Raw genomic sequence first — 8,305 nt, forward strand, 5'->3', positions numbered from 1 at the left:
AAACATTTATTTTTAATAAAATTTTTTAAATACTAAAAATTAATTTAAAATATAGTTTGAACACCTAAAAATATATTAAACCATCATCACTATATTCCATAGATGCAAATACGCAATTGTTATTAATATAAAACTCAATATTCTAGATTAGCCACACGACCAAATCGACTGTTAATAATAATAATAATAATAATTGTCTGTGAAAGCAAATCGTAAACTCTGAAACAGCATACACGCGGCTTGTCCAAGTTTTCTCGTCAACGACAATTGCATGGCTAAAATGATTCAATCATATAATTTAAAATAGTAACTAAAAGCTAATATTATACTTTTCAGAGGAGTCTAACATATAATTGATTAATATAAAATTAAAAAATTTATAATCAGTTTCTTTTAAATTATTGTTATTTATATAATTTTTTAAAACAAATAGAATAATATTTTAATTTAATACTCAAAATAGATTAACCTTAAGTTATTCCATCAACTGCAGAACTGCCTTAGTTACCTGAAAATCATATAAAACATATATGGTAATTACTACAAACTACAAAGCGTTGAGGTTGCATATTTTAAGAGAATTTATGTTCCGATTTTTTTTTTTAAAAAAAAGAGAATATAAGGTAATTTGTTTTATAACGACAGTCGACAGGATGAATTTATTTATTTTTTTCAATTTCTTTTTTATTGTTATTATTAATATTTTTATAGGTACATTATACGTTCAACACTTATTTATTCTCGCGGTTCTGTTTTGATCACATCGTTAAAAAATAAACGTGATAATTTTAAATGTTTTCAATAATGATGTGATATTACTTACACTGATATGTTAGTATTACTATAATTTTTTTAATAATATGTGACTAAAATGGAACTAAAACGCATCGTTAAGTATAATTTTGAAAAAAATTAGTGACCAAAACAGATCAGTGGAAATAGATGAATAACTAAATTTGTAAATTACCCACTTTTATTTTACTGCAGTATTAATTACTACGTTTGTTTTGGTTTTCGTCCTTTTCCAGGTCCCTATCAAATCTCAATCATGGAAACTAACCAGCTTCTTGGCCAACCGAAGCACTGCCACTGCCCTTATATAATACTCACAACCTAACTCTTCAAACATACTCTCCCATCCCTGAATCTCCACTCTTTCTAAGTTCATTTATTCTTTGTTTTGTCATCTTCATTTTTCTTACCTGTTATATCCAACAATGGTGGATACAAGGTCATTCCTTCCGGTCTCCAACTCGGGTGGCTCCAATCCATCGGAGCCTCTTGAAAGTCGCCGCAAACCAATGAAAATGCATCTCTCCATCTTTCTTGGGTTGTTAGCGGTTGGATTGTTTGCGGCTTTGTTGACGAGTAACAATGGGCCAGATTTCGTAACAGAAAACGAACACGGTTCACTGATTTCGTCGACCACCGCCAAGCCTGAACTGTTAAAGCCGGTTTGACGTGGGTCGGCTGCCGGAGTATCAGAGAAATCGAACCCGGTTTTGCCAAAGATGATGGAAATATGGTGGCGTTTCCGTGGAATAATAGCATGTTGTCATGGCAAAGAACAGCTTTTCACTTACAGCCTGAAAGGAATTGGATGAATGATATGAGCAAAAAGTGTCATTTTCCATTATTCTTTGAAATTCATTACTGTAAAAATGCCCCACATTGATACAAAAGTAAGAAAATAACAGGAAACCCGAAGTCTCTATTTCTTACATCTCAGAAAATATCAAATATTTTGAACACTGTAGTTTATTAATGTACGAGAATGAAATTTCTGATTTTATTTCGATTGTTCACAGATCTTTTTTTTTTTTTTGCTTTTCTTTTAATGTATGCTGTTTTTATGTTAAAAACCTGACATTTGGATTTTCTTGAATGGCTGGGTGCTTGTTATACGTTGTTTCCGACGTGGGAATCTGGCTTCAGATCCTAATGGTTCTCTTTTTTTTTTTTTTAGTTTTTGTTAATGAATCTCTCTGTATAATTTATATGCAAAAACTTTTGTAATGGTAAGACCTTTTTTCTGAGGTGAAAAGTTATACTTTTTTGGGGACAGACATTAATTAAAAAATAATTAAAGATTAATTAGACAATATATTAGATTCCATATATTCCTAATCATTCCTAGTTAGTCGAAAAGATGGACCCCGCCTTTTCTATTTATTTTATATTACTTTTTTCTCCATTGAATCCATTTAGTATTACTATATATTATTATCAAAATAAATTTGATTAATTTCTTCAATTATCCTGAAAATATAACATTCACTAAAAATATACGAGACATTATAACTTTTTTTTTGTTTTATTGACAGGTCGTGAAATGATGGAATTGTTTGGTATTTGTGAAGTTCATGTCCACATCACAGGCATAGTTGGCTTTTGACAACTAAGTTTGTTGTATTTTAACGTATAAACACTAAAAATGTACTGGCAATCAGTTCTGTAAGATTTGAAGTAAATGTCAGAAAGAATTTAACCTACGTGATTAGTTAATGACCATGAATTTTTTGTTGGTAATGAAAACAGGTCCACTATTCTACAAGGGATGGTATCATTTCTTCTATCAATACAATCCCCATGCGGCTGTGTGGGGTGACATAGTTTGGGGTCATGCTGTATCCAAGGACTTGATCCATTGGCTTCACCTCCCATTGGCAATGATTGCCGACCGGACATTCGACAAAAACGGTGTCTGGATTGGTTCCGCCAGTATCTTCCCCGAAGGCAAAATTGTTATGCTATATATACGGGATCAGGCGTCGATGTTGTTCAAGTTCAAAACCCTTCTTATACTGCTTACCATTCTGACTCTCTTCTAATCAATTGGGTCAAGTTCTTTGGGAACCTTGTTCTAGTTCCACTCCCGGGCATCCTTAACAAGGATTTTCGCGACCCGACGACCGCCTGGTTGACCTCCTAAGGGAAATGGCACTTGACCATAGGGTCCAAGATCAATAAAACAAGCATAGCTTTGGTGTATGATACTACCGACTTCATAACCTATGAGAAATTAGATGGTGTACTTCGTGCTGTGGAAGGAACCGACATGTGGGAGTGTGTGGACTTCTTCCTTGTTTCGACAACGAGAGAAAATGGCTTGGACACATGGTTAACAGTCCGAATGTTAAGCATGTGTTCAAGGTAAGCCTAGATGATGACAGGAATGACTACTATGCTATTGGGACTTACTATGAGAATAATGCTGCATTTATACCTAATGATCCTGAGAACGACGTTGGCATTGGACTACGATATGATTATGGTGTGTATTATGCTGCCAAGACTTTCTATGATCAGAACAAAAACAGAAGAGTCTTGTGGGGATGGATCAAAGAATCCAATAGCGAAGCCGCCGATATGCAAAAAGGATGGCCATTTGTTCAGGTGAATACAATACATTGGACCATAAACTTTATAAGCATTAACTAAAACACCAGATTTCTTCAGTTTCTAACGTGTTATTTTCACTTTACTTAAAAGAGCATCCCAAGGACGATTTCGTTAGACTAGAAGACTTGTACTCATTTGCTTTAATGGCCAGTGGAAGAAATAAAAAGTTTATTGTTGAACAACTACGAATTTAACCAAAGTAAATGCATCTTTTCTTGTTGTGATAACAGCAACAAAAGGTTGGAACTCAAACGGAAGTCCATTCAAGATCGTGTCAATCTGATCAATGTCAAATATAACACTACCACAGGCAGCTAATGCATCACAAACTTCCTTGATCGAGGTGAGATGGTCTTCTTCAAACCATCTTTTGTCACCTGGTTTTTCTCTTTTCAAAATCGTTAAAGAATCTGTTATACAGATTGTGGTAGTAACAGCAGGAACATGCAACAGATTGTTAATAAAAAGAGCTCGAGACTTGGTTTGAAGAAGAGAATAACCGATTTTAGATATACCAAGAAGTTTTGGTTAAAGAAGCGATTAAGATGGTTAAAATCGATTTTAAAGCGATTAAGATGGTTAAAGTCTTGGTATATCTAAAATCGGTTATTCTCTTCTTCAAACCAAGTCTCGAGCACTTTACTTAAAAGAGCATCCCAAGGACGATTTTGTTAGACTAGAAGATCTTGGTACACAAATTTAACCGAGACTAGAAGTTTTGCATCACAAACTACCACAGGCTGCTAATGCATCACAAACTTCCTTGATCAAGAAGCATTAAGATGGTTAAAGTCTTGGTATATCTAAAATCAGTTATTCTCTTCTTCAAACCAAGTCTCGAGCTCTTTTTATTAACAATGTTACATGTTCCTGCTGTTACTAAAAATCTTTTGTCTGTCTCCAAGTTTGCTAGAGAGAACAGGGCCTTTTTTTAATTTCATGCCAACCATTGCTTGGTGAAAGATGAAAAGACTAGAGAGGTGTTATTGCAAAGATGGGAGACTGTTGGATTGTATCAGTTTTCTATTGATCATATACATTGTAATTATGACTCAAGTTCTATAGAGTGAATGTAGCTACTATAATAGACAAGTATGACTTGTGGCATCAAAGGCTTGGGTATCCTGCTCATGTTCCATTGATGCAAGTATGTAAACAAATTGGAGTTGATTTTGCCTCCTTGTTTAATAAAGAAAGTGCAAGTGTTTGCGTAGCTTGTCGAATGGCAAAAAGCCATAAAATACCATTTCATGAGTCCACAATAGTGTATGATAAGCCATTTCAACTTGTGTTTTCTGACTTATGGGACCTTCCCACATAATTTCCAATGGATTCAGATATTATGTCTCATTTGTGGATGCCTGTAAAAAGACACTTCTGGGTGTACTTACTTAAGACTAAAGATCAAACGTTGCATGCATTTCAGTTGTTCCATGCATTTGTTAAAACATAGTTTGAGCCTGAAATCAAGGAACTTCAAATTGACTGGGGTAGAGAAACATACCATTTTCAGTGATTTTGGCTAATATGGGTGTTCATCATCGACTATCATGTCCTCATACCTCATAACAAAACGGTGTTGTTGAGCGTAAGCACCGGGACATTATTGAGTCAACTTTAGTTTTAATGGCGCATGCATCGTTACCATTGCATTTATGGTCCTATACTGTAAGCACGACTGTGTATCTTATAAACCGACTGCCTACTAAGGTTCTGCATGGCAAATCACCCTTTGAAGTACTTTACAAACAACCTGACTATTGATTTATGTGTGTTTTTGGGTGTAGGTGTTTCCACATCTTCGAGCCTTTTAGCAACATAAATTGGACTTTAGGTCTCAACCATGCACTTTTCTTGGATATATAGCTCATTATAAGGACTATCAATGCTTGGCACCAAGTGGGAAAATGTATATTTCAAGGCATCTTATATTTGATGAAAATTATTTTCCTTTTGCAGGAGGCAGTGAAAAAATATTTGACATGGGACAAATATCTTCTCAAAAGCTGGCAGTCATCAATGGTGCTCATAGAGTATGTGCTCGGGCTGGTGATTGCATGAATGAGGATCGAAATCCGTAACTTAATACTCAATAGTCTATGAGTAGTCCAACCCAAGTTGACAGTCAAGGATCTATGAACATTGTACCAGATTCTGGATCGATGAATTAGTCTCTTGAAGAGGAAGGTATTGATCCTGGTCATCATGTCACAGTTGAGAATGATGTTGTTGTTGAGCAGCAAGAGGTGACACAGACCAATCAGCCAGACTTGGATGCTTCTTCAAGCTCCAAGATTGTTCTAGCCATCATATGATAACTCAAAGAAAGAGAGGAATTTTCAAACCAAAGGTGTATCTTAGTACACAAAGTGATGAGGAGGAACAACCACACTCGATTTATGTTGCACTTCAATCTGCTAAGTGGAAGGTGGTTGTTCAAGAAGAATATGATGCTTTGGTAAGAAATAATACATGGACATTGGTTAAACTCCCTAAGGACAGATCTCTAGTTGGCTGCAAGTGGTTGTTTAGGGTAAAAAGAAATGATGATGGTTCACTATAACGGTACAAAGCTAGATTAGTGGCTAAGGGCTTTTCTCATATTCCTGTACAAGATTTTCAAGACACATTTAGTCCAGTAGCTAAGTCCTCCACAATTAACATTATTCTTACTATAGCTGTACAAAAGAGGTGGTGTTTGAGACAGGTGGACATAAACAATGCATTCTTAAATGATGATTTGCATGAAGATGTCTATATGTTGCAGCCTCAGGGGTTTGAAAAGTTTGACTCAGATGGGACTCTTCTAGTGTGCAAACTAAATTGGGCTTTGTATGGCCTAAGGCAAGCTCCTCGTAACTGGTATGCCAAGTTGAAGGAACATTTGCAACACATTGGTTTTGAAGGCTCACTTGTTGATTATTCATTGTTTGTAATGAGAAGGGAATGATTTGTTGTCATGTCCTAGTATATGTGGATGGCATAATTGTTACTGGAGATGTGGCCTGTAAAGTGGAAGAAGTGGTTAGTTTACTTGGTGAGAAATTTTCTCTTAAAGACTTGGGGAAACTCAGTTTCTTTCTTGGAATTAAAGTCAAATATGTGGGTGATAGCATATTTCTAAGTCAAAAGAAGTATATTACGGAGTTGTTAGACAAAGCATATGAGTAATGCCTCTCCAATGCCACACCAATGATTTCATCTCTCAAGTTGTCCAAAAAAGTTGGTAGTGCTCTTGCTGATCCAAAGAATATCGTAGTCTTGTTGGATCACTGTTATATGCGTGTCACACAATACCAGACATTGCGTATAGTGTCAATAAACTGGCTTAGTTCATGCATATGCCATGTGAGCAGCATTTATCTGATGTGAAACGAATTCTTAGATACTTGGATGGAACTCTGGATTACGGACTGGTTCTGTCTCGAAATGACACACCCTTTCAGCTGGTTGCTTTTGCAGATGACTGGGGAGGTAATGGATGGTCGATGATCAATCTCAGGTAGTTGTGTGTATCTTCTGGCAACTTAGTCATATGGAACTCCAAGAAGCATAAAATAGTTTCTAGGTCCACAACAAAAGCTGAGTATAGGAGCTTGACTGATGCATCTTCTGATGCAACATGGATAGGTGCATTACTTGACAGCATAGGAGTCAAGCTACAACGTACACCTGTCATCTAGAGTGACAATTCTAGCGCCATAGCTATGAGCGCCAATCCGATTTACCATTCAAAAATAAAACATTTGGAGTTGGATGTGCACTTTGTTAGAGAAAAGGTGGCAGCAAACAAATTAAAGGTTAACTGTGTACCTTCTTCGTATCATGTAGCTTATGGCTTTACTAAACATTGTAAAAGACTATTTTCATATGTTCAGACAGAGACTATGGGTTGTGTCATTGAAAGAAGTTGAAAGTGGAAGAAACAGGAGCATATTGGATGGATTACACTGTGTGATGTACCAACTTAGCATGAGTATGCACCAGCTCAGCAGAGTTAGTTTGTTTGCAGTTAGGAGTATAACAGCTTTCTGTGATGGTTGTTATGCAAAGCTTTACTTGTATAAAAAGGAAGATGAGATCGCTTGTAAAGGATAAGAAATAATAATACTCAGTTTTCATATTCATTTCCATTTTTGATGTGGTTTTCTATCGATAAGAAGCAGGGAAATCAAATCATCAAAGGACATTCCAAATGCATAAGAGATTTGTATTTAACTAGAAATTTGATTTAAAAGAGCCTTGGAAGGTAGGCCGCAGCTATCTATTAGCTTGCCAAGCATCTAACTATCTGGAGCCTTTATTGGACCGATAATTTAGACATACCTTACTGGTGGATCCATCCAATTGGGCTTTTGTTCCTGGCTCTCACAAAACCTATATATTTTCTATTATCCTACATTTATAACTCACTTAATGATTGAGCCTCTTCGTGGCCAAATCTCTAATATCTTGGGAGTCCATGAAGAACCAGATCCTGGATATTCATGTATTCCAATGATAGTAGGCAAGAACAAGACCGCGACCTTTCATTTTCTGCAACATGTTTAATCGAGTTTAGTTTTATGTGAATCTTGAGACTTTCAAAATAAATTGGTCAGATAACAACTAGCCAACCATATTTTAAAAAAGATATCATATCTTGAAAATGCTCAAATCTCGTTTGAAAATTCATTACAAATCGATTAATGTCTCACTGTTATAAATTAACTTCAATAAAAATATTTGAAACTTCAAAATTGGTAGGTGACATGGAAATCAAGTATTACAACTTGAGCAACAAAAAATCATAAGAAAATCATTATCTCAATCAAGACAAACAACATGAATAATCTAGTTCCAACTTATTAAAACACAACTGTAAGTATAGTGACGTATAATGAAATAGACACTAAAATTTTAT

General features: G+C 35.4%; 1 pseudogene; it reads left to right on the plus strand.

Annotated features, from left to right (window-relative positions):
- The first annotated feature begins 1,054 nt into the window (after window positions 1-1,054).
- On the plus strand, window positions 1,055-7,500 carry LOC120120776 (annotated as a pseudogene).
- Window positions 7,501-8,305: the final 805 nt, after the last annotated feature.

Source organism: Hibiscus syriacus, unplaced genomic scaffold (assembly GCF_006381635.1).
Source record: "Hibiscus syriacus cultivar Baekdansim isolate YM2019G1 unplaced genomic scaffold, ASM638163v2 tig00110347_pilon, whole genome shotgun sequence".
In the NCBI taxonomy this organism is placed as follows: Eukaryota; Viridiplantae; Streptophyta; class Magnoliopsida; order Malvales; family Malvaceae; genus Hibiscus; species Hibiscus syriacus.